Source organism: Amblyomma mixtum, chromosome 6, assembly GCF_055824585.1.
Source record: "Amblyomma mixtum isolate Tamu chromosome 6, ASM5582458v1, whole genome shotgun sequence".
NCBI classification, from domain to species: Eukaryota; Metazoa; Arthropoda; class Arachnida; order Ixodida; family Ixodidae; genus Amblyomma; species Amblyomma mixtum.
The window spans coordinates 90,592,394-90,609,213 of NC_143017.1; the positions used below are offsets into that span (position 1 = coordinate 90,592,394).

General features: G+C 46.7%; 1 protein-coding gene across 1 annotated transcript in view; it reads right to left on the reverse strand.

Moving 5' to 3' along the window:
- Positions 1-16,820, reverse strand: part of LOC149339636 (uncharacterized) — a 63,381-nt gene that overhangs the window by 45,100 nt on the left and 1,461 nt on the right. The window contains exons 2-3 of the transcript XR_016283549.1: positions 13,201-13,273; positions 11,693-11,791 (exon numbers count right to left, since the gene is read on the reverse strand). The gene's annotated coding sequence lies outside the window, so the exon portion shown is untranslated. The remainder of the gene's footprint in view (positions 1-11,692; positions 11,792-13,200; positions 13,274-16,820) is intronic.

A 16,820-nucleotide genomic window follows, 5' to 3' on the forward strand; every position in this document is an offset into this window, starting at 1 on the left:
GTATCCGATGCCAATTATGGAAGATGTCATCGATGACATCATGAGAGACGGCTCAAAGTACTTCACTGTCTTGGACGTGAAGTCGGCCTTTCTTACAGTGCGAGTAAAGCCTGACGATATCCACAAGACCGCCTTTGTCACTCCGGACGGAAAATATGAGTACCTACAAATGGCGTTTGGGTTTTGCAAGGCACCGCAGACGATGCAAAGAGTCATGCGCGACACGTTTGATGGCTTGAAGAGAACATCCACGTACATGGACGACGTCGGCCAGGGAGCAGCTGCGGTTCCGGATGCATTGTCACTGCTCGACGAGGCACTACGAAGAGTCGTCATCAATGGCCTGAAGATGGACATCAAGAAATGCCAATTTGTGCGAGACAACATCTCATTCCTTGGCTACGTCATCTCCGCTGAAGGGCGAACCCTGGATGAAGCGAGAGTCACTGCCGTCGACAAGTTTGAGCCCGAGAAAAGCGCGAAGAAGTTGTACTCGTTTCTGCAATTCGCAAACCACTACCGCAAATTCATCCCCGAGTTTTCGAAACTCACATACCCACTGCGTCAACTCGTCTCCAAGGAAGCGCCATTCGTCTGGACGAGCGCGCACCAAGAAATCGTGGACAAAACCAAGAGTGCACTTAAGAATCCCCCGCTATTGGCAAACTTCCGTTCGGACTGCCCAACGCAAGTGCACGTCGACGCATCTCAGACAGGGCTCGGAGCGATACTGAGTCAAACGCAAGACGGAAAAGAAAGGGTGATCGAATACGCAAGCCGATCACTGAATAAGCATGACAGAGGTCTACACTCGAACATGCTGGAATGTATGGCGCTGCACTGGGCCATCACGGAGAAGTTTTCTATCTACCTGCGGGGAGGCCCGCAATTCACAGTGTACACAGACAACTTCAGTCTATCCTACCTAGTGAAGAAAGGAGCGACGAACCGCCGGTTCGCACGTTGGACTCTGGATCTCGCGGAATACCGCTTCGACGTCAAGCACCGGCCTGGTCGACAGAATGCTGCTGCTGATGCTCTCTCGAGACAAACGCTGGAAGCTGAACCAAGCGAAAACGAAGTGACCAGCGACGATCTCACCTGCCTCGCCGTAATCGTCAGCAAGCATAGCCGCATACGCGAACTTCAAGAGCGTGACCCCGAATGCCAAAAGTTCCGCGCCGAAGCTGGAACGAACAGCTCCAGCTACGAAGTCGCAGACGGCGTTGTGTTGAAAAGGTCTATCGAAAGAGGACGCGTTTGCAGAAGAGTTGTGGTTCCCGCGGCACTCCGAAGCAGTGTCATGGCGGTGTTTCATGACGACAACGGACACCTTGGAAGCGAGAAAACAAAGACCTTGGTGCAAAGAAAGTATTGGTGGCCATCTATAGCGAAGGACATCCGCAGTTACATCGAGTCATGCCACACGTGCCAAGTCGTAAACTCACGAACGACGCCAGCCGAAGGGTGCCTGAACCCCAGAGAAATTCCGAGCGAGCCCAATGTGGTCATTTCTCTCGATCATATGGGCCCCCTGGATAAAAACGAAGGATATGCACTTGTATGCATCGATCACGCAACAAGGTACATGGACGCGGTGGCAGTGCCAAGCACCTCCTCGAAGCACTATTTGGATTTCCTTACTAACCGCTGGATTCCCCGATTCGGCGTGCCCAGCATCGTCATCACGGATCAAGCAAAAGGCTTCGTGAACAAACGAACAGCTCAAGTTCACCACAGACTTGGAATTCAGCACGTGAACTCTCCTCCGTACTGGCCGCAGTCAAACGGACTGATTGAAAGAATGGTGGGAACACTGAAACAAGTACTAAGGAAGGTCATCAGCAACTCCGAATCATGGAAAAAGGAACTACCTAAGGCGACGTTCGGTATCAATGTCACAAAGCACCGCCTCAGCAACGAAAGTCCATTTTACCTCATGCACGGTTACGACCCGAAAGTGCCCGGAGAACTGAACATTGGAACCACCTTTGAAGAAATAGACGCCGCAGAAAGACTCCATGAAATGGCCAAGGGGCGCCAGGACATGAAAAACTCTCTTGAGAGGAGCCAGGAGGAAACAACGAGACGCTACAACGAAGGACGTCAGACGCCGTATTTCCAGTGTGGAGATCTCGTTCTTCTAGAAATCGGCGCAAGATCTACATTAGATCCCAGATATGAAGGGCCGTTCAAAATAACAGCATTGACCGGACCCAACATGGCTGTCATAAGCAGGATCCCTCACATTCCTGGAAAGTTAAACGAGAAAACCGTGAACATCGAACAGCTGAGAAGGTACAAGGAACGCGCCCTGGACACCGAGGAATTAGTATCCACAACGTGCGCCTGAGGACAGGCGCAATTTTTGGAAGGGCCGTGTTAGCACTCCCATAACTTACACGCTGTCACGCCTGGAAACCCCTTCCGATTCCAATTCTGCACGCCGCTAACTTCTCCTCCTAGCGTCCCTTGACAATCCACGATGCTGCGCCTTACGGCAGCGGAGTCCTAAGGAGAAGTATCTTCAACCAACACGCCTGGACTTGTTGCAAGAGGCCAGACAGCGAGGCGCCGTTTCCTCCTCCCCCGGACGCCACTGCGCGCGGCAAAGTTTGAAGCGGTTGGCCGCGCGGTCGCTGGTTGGTCCTTTCGGACTGCCGTCGAGTGCTGCCTTTGGATTGGCCAGTTCGGAGGGGCCACCGTTCCTCAGGCTATAAAAGCCCCACCGCTGCAGCTTGGGAGGAGAGACGACCGAGAGGCGCCGACGATACGAGACGCGTCGGCGAGGCCCTCCCAACTCTGCAGATCCGCCGAACCTCCTACGTATCAATAATCCAGTTATGTCATTCTTGTATTCTTGTCTTAAATTCTTGTCTTAAAATAAATCAATTTCTTTATTCGAAAAGAATCCGGCCATTTCTTGCTAACACAGGCAACATGGCTCACACAACTAAAATTCTCTAAATAAATTTAGCTATGGCATTTAAAGCTACAAAACACTTGACAAATTTTCAAATTCAATTTCAACAAGATATTTCATTAATTCAAGAACCATACACATTACAAAATCAAGTAATAGGATTTCCTATTTGACACAAAATTTTAGCAGGACCTATTAATCCAAAATCAGCCATAGTAGTACACAATGAAAAAAATTCGGTAATTCCCATTAAGCAGGAACAAAACATGGTGGCAGCAAAATTGAACCTCGGCAGTAATCAAGTTTTAATAATAAATTGCTACATACCACCAAGTCAAGAACTAGAGAATACACTTAGCAGCATAGAGGAGGTCTTACGGAGGTCTACATATACCCTTATAGTAGGGGATTTTAATGCAAAAAATTCGGAATGGGGAGGAGATATTACCGATGAAAAAGGAAAGCAAATGGTGGACTTCATAACATTAAACAATTTAAGCTTAATTAATGAAAAGCAAAGCCTCCCAACATTTGAAACCACTAACGGCAAAAGTTGGATTGATTTGACTATGACATCAACGTCCTTGGAATCGCAATTAAAGAACTGGGAAGTACTAGAAGATTATTCGGGCAGTGACCACAAGTACATAGGTTTTGACATGTTTTCGGAAAAAAAAGAGCAGGTAGTAAGACTCACAAAAAAAGGGCGAACTTAATGTCCTTGATGCTCTTGGAAAGGATAACTGGATAACAGATAAAGGAAGAGAAACTATCCACACCAAGGAACAGTTGAACAGCATAGTTAAAGTATTTTATGAGAAGGTGGGACATTTAACGAAACAATTCTCTAAGGTGATTAAAAATTGAACAAAAAGAGCCAAGGCCTGGTAAAAGCCAGAATTGGAGATAGAAAGAAAAAAAGTAAATGCACACAGAAGACGTTTTCAAAGAGCCCAAGGAGAAATGAGAGAAATCTACAAGAAAATATACAAGGAGGCCGTAAAGAAATATGAAAAGAATCTGGATGAAGCAAGACAAATCGTGGAAAGAGTTATGTGCACAGGCAGGCAGCAGCCCCTTCACGTTACCCTACAAAATTGCTGCTAAAAAAATAAAAACAGCAGTCGTAATACCTAATGTTTCAACGGATTCAGGAGCAGTTACAAAGTCGGAAGAGGAGGCAGTAGAATTCATTCTTAAGACTCTATACGAAGTCGAGGAGGAATTTCCAAGAGTACAGAGAGGGACTTTGGGAGATGCACTTATGAGAGAGCATGCCCAGGAACCCAGGGTAGTCATTAACGAGGAGGAGGGCCATTTAGACCGAAGTCGTGATTTGGATTTCACTGAAGAGGAGGTCGATCATGTTGTAGCGACACTTAAAAAATTCATCGCACCAGGACCTGACAATTTAAGTACATACTTTATCCAAGAACTGTATAATAAGCAAAAACAGTTCTTTATTAACATATTTAACTCGGCACTCAGATTAGGAGTCATTGCGAGAAGTTGGAAAATATCAAGAATAATTTTAATTCCCAAAAACAAAGAGAATTCATGCATTGTCGCAAACTCGTTCCGACCTATAGCTATAAATTCCATATTCGGAAAAGTACTAGAGAAATTACTAACGATAGAGCATATTATTTTCTAACTAGCAACAACCTTTTACCACTAAGACAGTATGGGTTTAAACATAAAACCTCTGCAACAATGGCATTAACACACATTAAAGAAATTATAAAAAGAGATACAGAAAGCTCTAAGAAAACTAATTATATCATTGGATATAAAAAACGCATTTAACCAAATCAATGAAGACAACATAAAACCAATACTTGAAAAACTCAAATTTCCTAATAATATCAAGGAGCTAATTCTAGATACTTTAAGGAATAGAACAATAAAGTATGAAACCCAGAACATTCACTTACAATATGACCTCAAAAAGGGATCCCCACAGGGCTCCCTATTAAGCCCATTACTTTGGAATTTAATCATAGCGGAACTATTAGTTCAAGAAAAATCAACAAATTTTGAAATACAAGCTTTTGCAGACGATATTACTATAACAGTGAGTGGGAAGTCGCGTTTGGAACTGGAAAGAAATTGTGAACAGGCCCTTAAACAAACTGCAAAATGGGCGCAAGACAACTGCCTTGAATCTAATTACAATAAGTGCCAATATTTATTAATAGGGAAAAAAAATTACCAGAAAAGACCCCCTCAAGTTAAATTAAATAATGTTAGTATTCAAAGAGTAAAGGAAATGGTTGGTTGGTTGGTTGGTTTATGGGGTTTAACGTCCCAAAGCGACTAAGGCTATGAGAGACGCCGTAGTGGAGGGCTCCGGAAATTTTGACCACCTGGGGTTCTTTAACGTGCACTGACATCGCACAGTACACGGGCCTCTAGAATTTCTCCTCCAAAGAAATTCAACCGCCGCGGCCGGGATCGAACCCGCGTCTTTGGGTCAGCAGCCGAGCCCCATAACCACTGAGCCAACGCTGCGGCTCATTGAACAAATTAGGACCCTAGTTAACGATCAGAACCACCACAAGATTACTTTTACCTATGTGAGAGCATATAGAGGTATTATAGGTAATGAGATAGCAGATCACCTGGCTAATAAGGCAAGAACACAGGGAATAGAGGTAGCAGTACCAATTACAAAAAGATTCGTTAAAACGGAACTATATAAAGAAGAACAACAAAAATGGGAAATATATAGGCAAAAATTTGGAAAAGAGACATATACCTATCAATGGATCAAAACTGTTAAAAGTATTCCAAACCATTTTCCTACGAATCACTTACTGACACAGGCAATTAGTGGACACGGACGATTTCCATTTTACTTAAAGCGATTCAGTATAGGTAACAAAAAATGTCCGTGCGGAAAAGATTCAGAATCATTTGATCATTTCATCAAAGACTATGAAACAACAAAGGAATTAAGGAAAAAATTAAATCATGTTCTATCCAATAACAGGGCAAGCAATAAAACAGAATTAATCAAAAACAAAAAAGCCTTAAAGATAATGGAGGAAATGACTGCACTTGTAAATGAAAAATCCTCTTAGCATAAACAAACAGAAAACGCTAACCTACGATTTCATCTCCGGACGGAGGGGGGAATAAAACCAATGCTCCTAGTGAGCTCTACTAATCCAAAAATGAGCCCTGGATCAGATGAAGCAATATGGTGCCATCAACATATCAGCTTCCTTCGGGTTTGTTATGTTAGGTTATTGTCGGAGAGACTGACGACACGGACCAGCCCAGTTGTGAACAGAAAAGGAACTGAGGTTTATTCAGGATTTGAGCTTGTTTTGCTGTTACGTAGGTGGCGCTGGCTGTGGGGCCTTGTTAGGAGTGAGGTGGCCACGTAGAGATGGCGCCACAGGATGCAAAGCCGAGTTGTTGTTGTGGGTATACATAACATGCCCTTCTTTAACGAAAATTGAGAAGGTTGCACACGGAATATCCTGGTTACCTGAAGTCACTGATTGTGCTTGGATAACGTGCAGGAGGCTTGATCCTTCTTCCTGATCGAGTAGTATGAGGTGGGCGAGGAGGTACTTGAAGTGGTTGGGGAGGAAGGACCGGATATTCTGGGTTCTGTTGAGGAGTGCTTGAATCGAATACCTCGTAGTCTTCTGGCGAAGTTTGGGCAGTAGGACGTTCCGCCATTCGAGGTCGCAGGTGGATTCGATTTCTTACAAAGATGCCTCTGGTGTCTGTTTTCACAGTGTACCTCCTAGGCTCTGGGCCCACGTTTACCACGGTGGCTTTTTCCCAGTTGCGGCTATTTCGGAGCCATACGGGTTGGCCAGGAACAAGCGGGGGAAGGTTTCTTGTGTGCAGGTCAGCATGCTTGTGTTGTTGTTTCTGCCTTCCCTGCAGAAGATTCTGGTGAGCCTCAGCTGGAAAGCTTGGTTTCAAGGCACTTGGTAGTGTTGGTAGGAATGTGCGAAGCTTTCTACCCATCAGGAGCTCAGCCGGTGATTTTGCTCCTGGTATTGGTGTGGAGCGGTAGTTGAGAAGCACTACTGCTAGGTCTTTGCCTTCCTCGGCTGCTTTAGTCATCATTGCCTTGATGGTCTGTACTGTTATTTCCGCTTGGCCATTGCTACAAGGGTACAAGAGAGAAGACGGCTGGTGTGTCACGTCCCAATCACGGAAGAACTTCCTGAGCTCGTCGCTGTCGAAGGGTGGTCCCTGATCAGATACGATTGTCGTTGGAATGCCAAACCTGGCAAATGTTTCCTTCAGTATCTGTATCAGCGAACTTGCTGTGGTTGTCCTCATCTGCCGGACCGCATTGCAGCTCATCAAAAGAGTACAACCGCAGCGAACAACTGTAGCTGCATGCACAGCAACCCAGACCATAAGGAACGTGCTCGACGACTTTTCTGATGTATTTGAAGGAATTGGGAAATTGCCTGGGGTGTACTCCATACAACTGAAAGAAGGAGTGATTCCTACGGTGTCAGCTCCACGCCGAGTACCCTGCGCAATAGAGCACAAAGTGAAGGCCGAGCTGCAACGCATGGAAGAAAACGGCACCATAATGAAGGTGACAGAGCCATCCGAGTGGGTTCACCCAGTTGTCATTATTCACAAAAAAGATGGCAACGTAAGGCTGTGTTTGGACCCTCGCAACCTGAACGCAGCTGTGAAAAGACAGCACTATCAGGTTCCAGTCCCTGAAGAGTTGTTCGCAACGCTGAACGGTGCAAAGATTTTTTCTGTTCTCGACGCTAAAAGTGCATCCGACCAGCTGGTCCTAGACGAGCCAAGCTCGTGCTTGTGCACTTTCACGATGCCCTGGGGACGCTATCGTTTCCTTCGGGTTCCATTCGGCCTTGCAACAGCTCCTGAACTTTTCCAACAAGCCATAGACAGGGTGTTTGAGCAGCAACTAACTGTCAAGCCCTATTTTGACGACATCCTTGTGGCATCAAGAAACCTTGAAGAACATGCGGCCGACCTGAGACAGGTGCTGACCATTGCCAGAGCCAACAACCTAAAACTTAACAAGGAAAAGCTCCACCTGGCTTTGACGTCCATTACATACCTTGGACACCAACTATCATCCCATGGGATTGCTCCAGATCCAGCAAAAGTGACAGCCGTCGAATCTATGCCACTGCCAACAAACAAGCAAGAACTACAGAGATTTCTTGGAATGGTTACCTACTTGACGAAATTTATTGCCAACTTTTCGGAACTCACAAGCCCTCTTCGTGAACTACTGAAGACGGATGTTCACTGGCACTGGACGCAACAACATACCGACATCGTCAAGCTCGTGAAGTCAAGGTTGATTACGGCACCCGTGCTTCGCTATTTTGATCCATCAAAGCCCGTGACAATTTCTACGGACGCCAGCTCCTACGGAATGGGATCAGTCTTACTGCAAGAAGGCAGACCCGTGGCCTACGCTTCAGCAGCTCTCACAGCCACCCAGCAGCAGTATGCGCAAATCGAGAAAGAACTGCTAGCCGTCGTGTTTGCGTGTGAAAGATTTTATTACGACACGTTCGCACGAGAAGTGACCATACAGTCGGATCACAAACCTCTGATTGGCCTGCAGAATAAGGACCTGAACAAAATGTCACCCCGACCTCAAAGGCTACTACTGCGCCTCCAGCGGTACACCGTGACTCTGGCTTACGTTCCGGGAAAACAACTAGCAGTTGCAGACGCCTTGTCAAGAGCTCCCGATGGGTCAACAAGAATGGAAACAGCAGATCACGACCCCGGACTCTACGTTTCAAGTTTGGTTCAAGCAACTCCTGGCAGACTTCGCGAGATTGCTGAGACATTACGAGATTCGACTCTTCAAACAGTAACAAAACTGCGCGCCGTCGGCGCTCGGAGGTTGAGGGGGGAATGTCTGGGCGACACGGCGGCCGCAGGGCCCGAGAACATGGAGGAGTAGGGCCTTGCGAGTAGCGGGAGGCTTGCTGGCGTACTCACATGCGAGTTCGTAGATGTTGTAGGCGTCTTTCCAGTCCTCCCATGCCTGGTGCGGGTTGTCGCCGGGCTCGAAGTGAGGAGGTGGTTGCAGAAACACACTGGCCATGTTTACGGGGTTCTAGGTTATTCTGACACCATGTTATGTTTGGTTATTGTCGGAGAGACTGACGACACGGACCAGCCCAGTTGTGAACGGAAAAGGAAACTGAGGTTTATTCAGGATTTGAGCTTGGTTTGCTGTTACGTAGGTGGCGCTGGCTGTGGAGCCTTGTTAGGAGTGAGGTGGCCACGTAGAGATGGCGCCACAGGATGCGAAGCCGAGTTGTTGTGGGTATACATAACAGGGTTGAGCAGCCCAAATGTGGGCCTTAGACGCAACAGCTTCCTACGGGTTGAGCGGCCCGCCTGTGGGCCTTACGACAACGGCTCCCTACGGGTTGAGCGGCCCACCCGGGGGCCTGAATGACAACGACACCCTAAAGCTTGAGCGGCCCACTACTGGGCCTAACTGTAATGCTCCCTTCGGGTTGAGCGTCCACACCGTGGACAATTAAAGAGCTCCCTACTGGTTGATCAATGGAAATTACGACACCCTAAAGCTTGAGCGGCCCACTACTGGGCCTAACTGTAATGCTCCCTTCGGGTTGAGCGTCCACACCGTGGACAATTAAAGAGCTCCCTACTGGTTGAGCAATGGAAATTACAACGACACCCTAAAGCTTGAGCGGCCCACTACTGGGCCTAACTGTAATGCTCCCTTCGGGTTGAGCGTCCACACCGTGGACAATTAAAGAGCTCCCTACTGGTTGAGCAATGGAAATTACAACGACACCCTAAAGCTTGAGCGGCCCACTACTGGGCCTAACTGTAATGCTCCCTTCGGGTTGAGCGTCCACACCGTGGACAATTAAAGAGCTCCCTACTGGTTGAGCAATGGAAATTACACCGTCTGGCTCTCTTGGGTAGAGTACTCATGGAACTAATAATCATTCCTTCATGGAGCTTCTATCCTCCAGGTTTCTGCGACGTACCCTGTCATGAAAAATATGATCCAATAAGGGCCAATAAAAAGGAAAAAAAAAAAAAATCTTTCCCCAAACCCTGAGGAGGCATGTTCTGTGGTTAGAGAAAATTGAGTATAAATTATCTTATTAAAAATATATACCCCTGCGCTGTTATAGCAAATAGAACAATATTGTTGCACATATATTCAGTATTTAAAAAGAGTACAAATAAGAAAATATAATAGTAAATGAAAGATATAGGCTCACAGAAATTAACTTAGAAAATTGATTTTAAGTTTATTTCTTTCTTTTTTTCTCTCTTTTTTCCCTTTTTTATTCTTTTTGAATACTAAACGAAGGCCGCATCCAATAAAGAAAACAGGATTAAGTATCATTTAAGTATCAATTAAATATTGGACAGTATGTTTATAACGAGATAGGAAGAAAAAGCACATTTTTGAAAAGGAAAAATAAAAGGAAAACAACGAACCATAATAATACGGATAACTCCTAATTTATGCCTCCCAGTATTCTCATTTGCAAAAAGCAAAGGAATGCAATAAGGGAAATACAATACCCAATTTCTCAAGTGGAAGGCTGTGTTCTGCGATGTGTACTAATTGAAATTTTTGAGTGGAGTTTTTCAGGCGGGCCATCCTGACAGTCAAGAATCGAGCATACCTGGGTCATCAAGTGGACACCAGGATGAGAGGGACTGGAGACAGAAGAGTGAAGTCAAAACAGGCTACCCATCGTACTAACACAACTCTATTGTGCATCAAGAAAACAAACAAATCTCTGTAAAAACAAATCTCTGTAAGTCAAGACAACTAACAAACAATAAATAAACGCCCTGAGGTTGCCCGGCCCGGCCCCTTTGTGGTGGTTTCGCTGGCGGTACTATTGCTTCTCCTCTTCCTTTCTTTGTCTCTTCCTTTCATTCTCCAATTTTTTATACTTTCTTTTCTGAAATGCAAAATTTTCTTCCTTCTTTTTCATTCAATTTTTTAATTTTATTGGTTTAAGCCGTTGTGTCGTATGACGGTGCGGGCAGGGCAGTTTTTTCTTACTTCTTTTTTTTTAAGCCCAAACTAATATCTGTCCACCCAGTTAATAAGAACAGATTTTCATAAATGTTAAGGGCATTTAGGGCAAAAATGGGGGGGGGGGGGGGGGGGGGGGGGCTGAAAAAATAGAAAAAATGACCTCCATATGGCCAGAAGGCCACATGTTGCTACCGTGGCCCGGACGGACCACTAGGCAGCAGCACGGCCCAGCGGAGGGCCACATCGCCGCACAGTGCCTACGGTCCGTAGAACGACTCCTCATTCGCTGGAGGTTACCCCCAGCTAACAAAGCTGGCATGGGCATCCTCATGGGCATTCCCATGCCAGCCACTCAGGCCAAAAGCATGCACCAGCCGTACCGTAGTCCCAATGGGGTGATCACGATGATCCTCCTGTACAAACAGATCATAAGGATCCGGCCGATATCAAAAGGATACCCCTCGCCTATCTTGCCCTCCCAAAAACCGGTCCATGATCAGCCTCAAAGTGCAGAATCAACTACACTTTGATCTCAGCCAATAGGCCAATTTTGTCCGCGCCTATTTTCCAGCGGTAAGAAAAGAGTAACTGCTCTCATATACTCTTCACAAGCCTATGCCCTTCTCCTTCGACCAACCTCTGACCCACGATGTGCACTGACTAAACAGTACGCCTTCAGGACCCTTCAGGTCCTCTGCCCATCTACTGTCCCCACTATACAATAATTACATTACCTTTTGTGGCCTATAACAGAGCACACCAATGCCGGAAGCTTTCCAGCTTGTATAACTTCAGTTTTCAGTTTCCCGCACTTTACCTCTTTCAGTCAGCTCCTAGAACAGGCAGCAAATACAGAATGCAGAATTAGGCAACCGCAATGAAATATAAGCTGCTGTCTAAGTGCAGCCAACTTCTGAAGTAGTAACTAGTCACACAACAACTTCAGTAACAGTATGTCTCCCATTACTGCAATACATCGAAGTGTTTCACTTGAACGCTGCCTGTAATTCTTCTCGTAAGTAATGTACAATTCTGTGGAAAACTGTGAAAGCATGAATGTGAAAAGAAAAGACTGTCTGCAGACCCGAGGACAAAATGAACTGCGCCTCCAAAATAAACACCCATTCCCAAGCCCACCTGCATCATATGACAACAGAGGGGTATATTCTTGAGGGCATCGATATCTTAGTAAAAATGGTTGAGGCCAATCTGAACAGCGTTCTCATTAGGCAGCAAGTGAACAGATCAGCTTTCAGTCACAGCCCATTACAATGACACAAGTTACCCAAAAGAAAGATCGACATAAGCCACAAAAATTTTTTTCAATTGTAACTGCTTATGAAGAGGTAGTCTTACATCCACAGAGATCCTTTTCAGTCACTTAACAAAGCAGACTTTGCTGAATGACTCTTATGCTATTGAAACTTCCATACCCGAACAAGAACTTTCAGTGATTCACACATATTTCAGTTCAAAGTGCTTGAAGTGACCCTAAGCAGCCGTATGAGTAATGTGTGCACATTACTACGTCAGATGTGCCAAAAAAAAAAATGAAAGAATGTGTTAAAGATGTAGGACAGAAAGCCCGAGTTGTTGACACGGGCTCACTGCGAGTGCAGCAGTGCCAAAATAAACAAAAGACGAGGGGAGAACCAGGAGGACAGGCATGTCATGTGCAGACTTCCCTTAGTCTTTTTTTTCACACTACTGTATCTACAATTGCAGGAGCAAACGCAGACACTGGACTGGCACCAAGTATTAGCAATAACAATACAGAACGCAGCCACAGTCACTTAACAGTACCATCAGTTCTCCCGATCATACCAACTAAGCCAGCAACAGCCTTGTACGTCTCACACAACCAGCCACAAAGGAATTGCGAAAAATAAGCAAAACTTAGCAGCTAAGTGTATCTGAAGAAAGCTGCCGTGCATACCTGGTGACCTCTTATGAGCTATGAGAAGACAAAAAATGATCCTGGGATAGGTTAATAACCCCAGTAGCATAGTGCCAGCAGCATGCAATGAAAATAGCTACTGCTAGGATGACATTTGGCACGAACCACGAACGTTTCTTTTCAATTTTTCAATGGCATGAGCCACTGCCCCAGATGCTCCCTTGGGCTGTGGTGACAGCATTGACACAGTCTGCGCACTGACAGAGTTGACATGGCAACTGCCACAGTGGCAAATTTTCATGTTCATGACCATCGTAATGGCTAACAGCTCTGGGCGAATCTCACCTATAGTTGTGTGACGATTCCACAAGGCTGCAGAAGCGAAGGACTCCGCAGGTGCCTTCTCAGCGACACACAGCTGCACAGGAAAAAGGGAAAGGGAAAAGATAATAAACGCTCCCCCGCTTTTCAAGGAGCGGAGCCAGGCTGACTCCCGCCAGCAATGAGTACTGTTGGTTTACGGGGCGCCTCTTCCCCGCGCCCTCCTCGGGGCACGTTGGTGACCCATTTCGGCATTCGCTTCCAAGCTCGCCCCCTTGCAATACTACAGCAATTCTGGCGACGAGGTAAAAAGTTTTCCAGAATCGCATCACCTGCAACCATGCCGACCTATGAATCATTGGAACCATTCCACAGGGAAGGAGGAGACTGGACGGAGTACTTGGAGCGCGTCAAGCTCTTCTTCAACGCCAACAGCATTCCATAGAAGAAAAGGTCCGTGCTGCTGACATGCTGCAGGTCCAGCACCTACTCCTTACTACAGAGCCTGCTGACGCCTAAAACTCCAGATCAAGTCTCCATCAACGAGATATTCTCCGTTCTGCCGGGCCACTACATTCCTAAGCCTTCCGTGGTGGTCTGCCGCTTCAGATTCAATAGTCGCTCTCGCCAACCGGATGAATCTGTCAGCGACTACACCGCATCACTGAAAAAGCTTTCAGCAAACTGAGTACAGCACCTTCCTTGCCGACATTGCGGGACAGACTCGTTTGCGGCATTAATGACGCGCCAATGCAATGGCACATGCTTGAAGAGCCAAACCTGACGTTCGAGTCAGCAGTCAAGGTCCTAGTTGCAATGGAGATGATGAAAAAAAGACTCAAGCATGTTGACGCAAGCTCAGGGTATGGCCGAAGCGCAGCCAGTTCACAGTGCAATGCGAGCGCAAATGAAACAGACGATAAGTTGTTATCGCTGTAAAGAGCCCCACTATGCAACAGTATGCCAGCACACCAAATCCCGGTGCAACGCATGCAATAAGATCCGGCATCTGGCCAAAGCAAGCCGCTTAAAGGCTACCGACAAGAAGCAAAAGAACATGTCAAGGAAGCACAATACGCAAAGGAAAGCAGCCTGTTCACAGCCTTGCGGACAGTAGAAATCCTCCTGAAATCCATTCACAGGTCTATGAGACGTGGCAGATGAACAGCGAGCAAACGATTCCTCCGTTTGTAGCAGTTTAACAAGTCGCAGGCAGCCCTCTTAGAATGGAGCTGGACACGGGGGCCAGTGTCTCCGTAATGGGGGAGACCGCCTTCCAACAGCGGTTTCCCGAGCCCTCAGTAGACCCATCAGATGTGATTCTGAAGAGTTATTGCAGAAGACTGACACCTGTTAAGGGCAAGGTAACCGAAGTCCAGTTCGGACAAAGAGGCGACACTGCCTTTGTTTGCAGCTCTGGACAAGTGTCCAACTCTTCTCGGACAAAACTGCATCAGTGCGCTGCAGCTCGACCTCAATGACGTCAGATCCGTTGACTCACTTACGAGCATTAACGAGCTGCTGACTTGCTACAAAGAAGTATTTTCAGAGACACTAGGAACATTCAAAGGTGTGAAAGCCAAAATTGTTGCCAAGGAAGATTCAACTCCTAAATTCTTCAAACCACGAACAATTCCTTTTGCACTGCAAGACAAAGTTGCAGAACAATTGCAAAGAATGCAACGAGAACGGGTACTTACACCCGTCAGGACGTCTGAGTGGGCAGCCCCAATTGCTCCTGTGCTCAAGCAGGACGGCTGCGTGCGCATATGTGGCGACTTCAAGGTCACAATTAACGGTGCCAGTGCTGAAGAAATATCCTGTGCCGCGAGTCAAGGACCTCTGGGCGAAACTTTCAGGTGGCAAAAAGTTTAAGAGACTGGACCTGAAAGACGCTTACCAGCAGGCAGAATTTGACACGAGCTCACAGAGGCTAATGACCATCAACACGACTCAAGGCCTCTTCCAGTACACCAGCCTACCTTTCGGAGTAGCTTCAGCGCCGGCCATATTCCAAAGAGAAATGAAAAACTTGCTACAAGACGCCATGTCACCATGTACTTTGATGACATCTTGGTAACGGGACTGGATGACGCAGATCACTAGAGTAACATAGCCAGTGTGCCACAGCGTTTACAGGAAGCAGGCCTCAAGCTCAAACTAGAGAAGTGTTCATTTCTGGCGACAGAAGTTGAGTACCTGGGCCATGTCATAAACGCAGACGTACTAAGGCCAACACCAAAGAAAATAGAAGCTGTCGTGAATGCTCCAAATCCGAAGGACGTCAAGCAACTTCAAAGCTACCATGGACTCATTAATTTCTAAAGGCGTTTTCTGCCTAACCTTTCGACAGTTCTCTGGCCCCTGAATCTGCTACTTACAAAAGAAACTCCATGAAAAAGGACAAGCTTACAGAGTACTGACTTTCGCATTGGTACTGCATCATTTCGATTCTTCCAAGCAAATCGTTCTCAGATGCGACGCTTCACCGTACGGAACCGGAGCTGTTCTCACACACCGAGATGAAATAGGAGAACGCCCCACTGCCTTCGCATCGAGAAGCCTTCTTCCAGCAGAAAAGAATTAGTCAGCTGGACAAAGAAGCCCTTGCGTTAACTTTCTGCATTGCGAAGTTTCATCAGTATCTCTGGGGCCAAATTTTGAAGTGATAACTGATCACAAACCACTTCTGGGACTTCTCAGGCAGGACCTGGCACCAGCATCAGTAACGCCCATACGCTGAGCCGGCTACCGCTTCCTACAGAGCCCTGCGCAATACCCAAGCCTGCCGATACCTTCATGCTTGAAAGTTCATATCCTCGACTTCTTTCGCCATCCGTCATTGCCAAAGCTACAGATCGTGATCCTGTTATGTCATGCCTACGCCGGGCGCTCCTTACTGGTGACGAGCTGCCAAGAGGAAGTGATCGGACACTATTTCAGAACAATCGTACAGAGTTTAGTGTTCATGAGAACTACGTCCTGCGAGGAACACGAGTTGTTGTTCCTGAAGAACTACAAGCAGAAGTTCTTGATATGCTTCATGAAACTCACCCAGGTGTGGAAAAGGAGAAAGCAGTCGCACAGAAAGTGCAACTTTGCAAAATCTGTCAAGAATACCAGAGAATGGGATGGAAAGCACAGCCTAATCCGTGGCCGTTTCTGAAGAAAACATGGTCTAGACTGCATGGTGACTTTGGTGCTCCAATTCAAGGTCACTACTTTTTCGTCCTAGTAGATGCCTACTCTAAACGGGTAGAGGTGGTTCCCGTTCATGCACCTTCAGCAGACGCCACAATTCGATGCCTGCGAAGCATATTTTCCACACATGGCATTCCAGAAATCATTGTCTCCAACAACAGCACCACATTCACCAGCGAGACGTACGCTGACTTCTGGAGCAAGAACGGCATACATGAATTCTTATCCCGCCATGCCACCCGGTATCGAACAGAGCAGCGGAACGCGTTGTGCAGACAATTAACGGGAAGCTCAAGAAGGCAGTGCCTGGAGATTTGCAAACAAACATCGACAGGAGCCTGCTTTCCTACAGAACAACACCACACGCGTTTACTGGGTCCCCTCCCGTTATAAGAACCGGTCAATGCCACTGGATGAAAGGGATCTTGAAGGCCATTCACCGC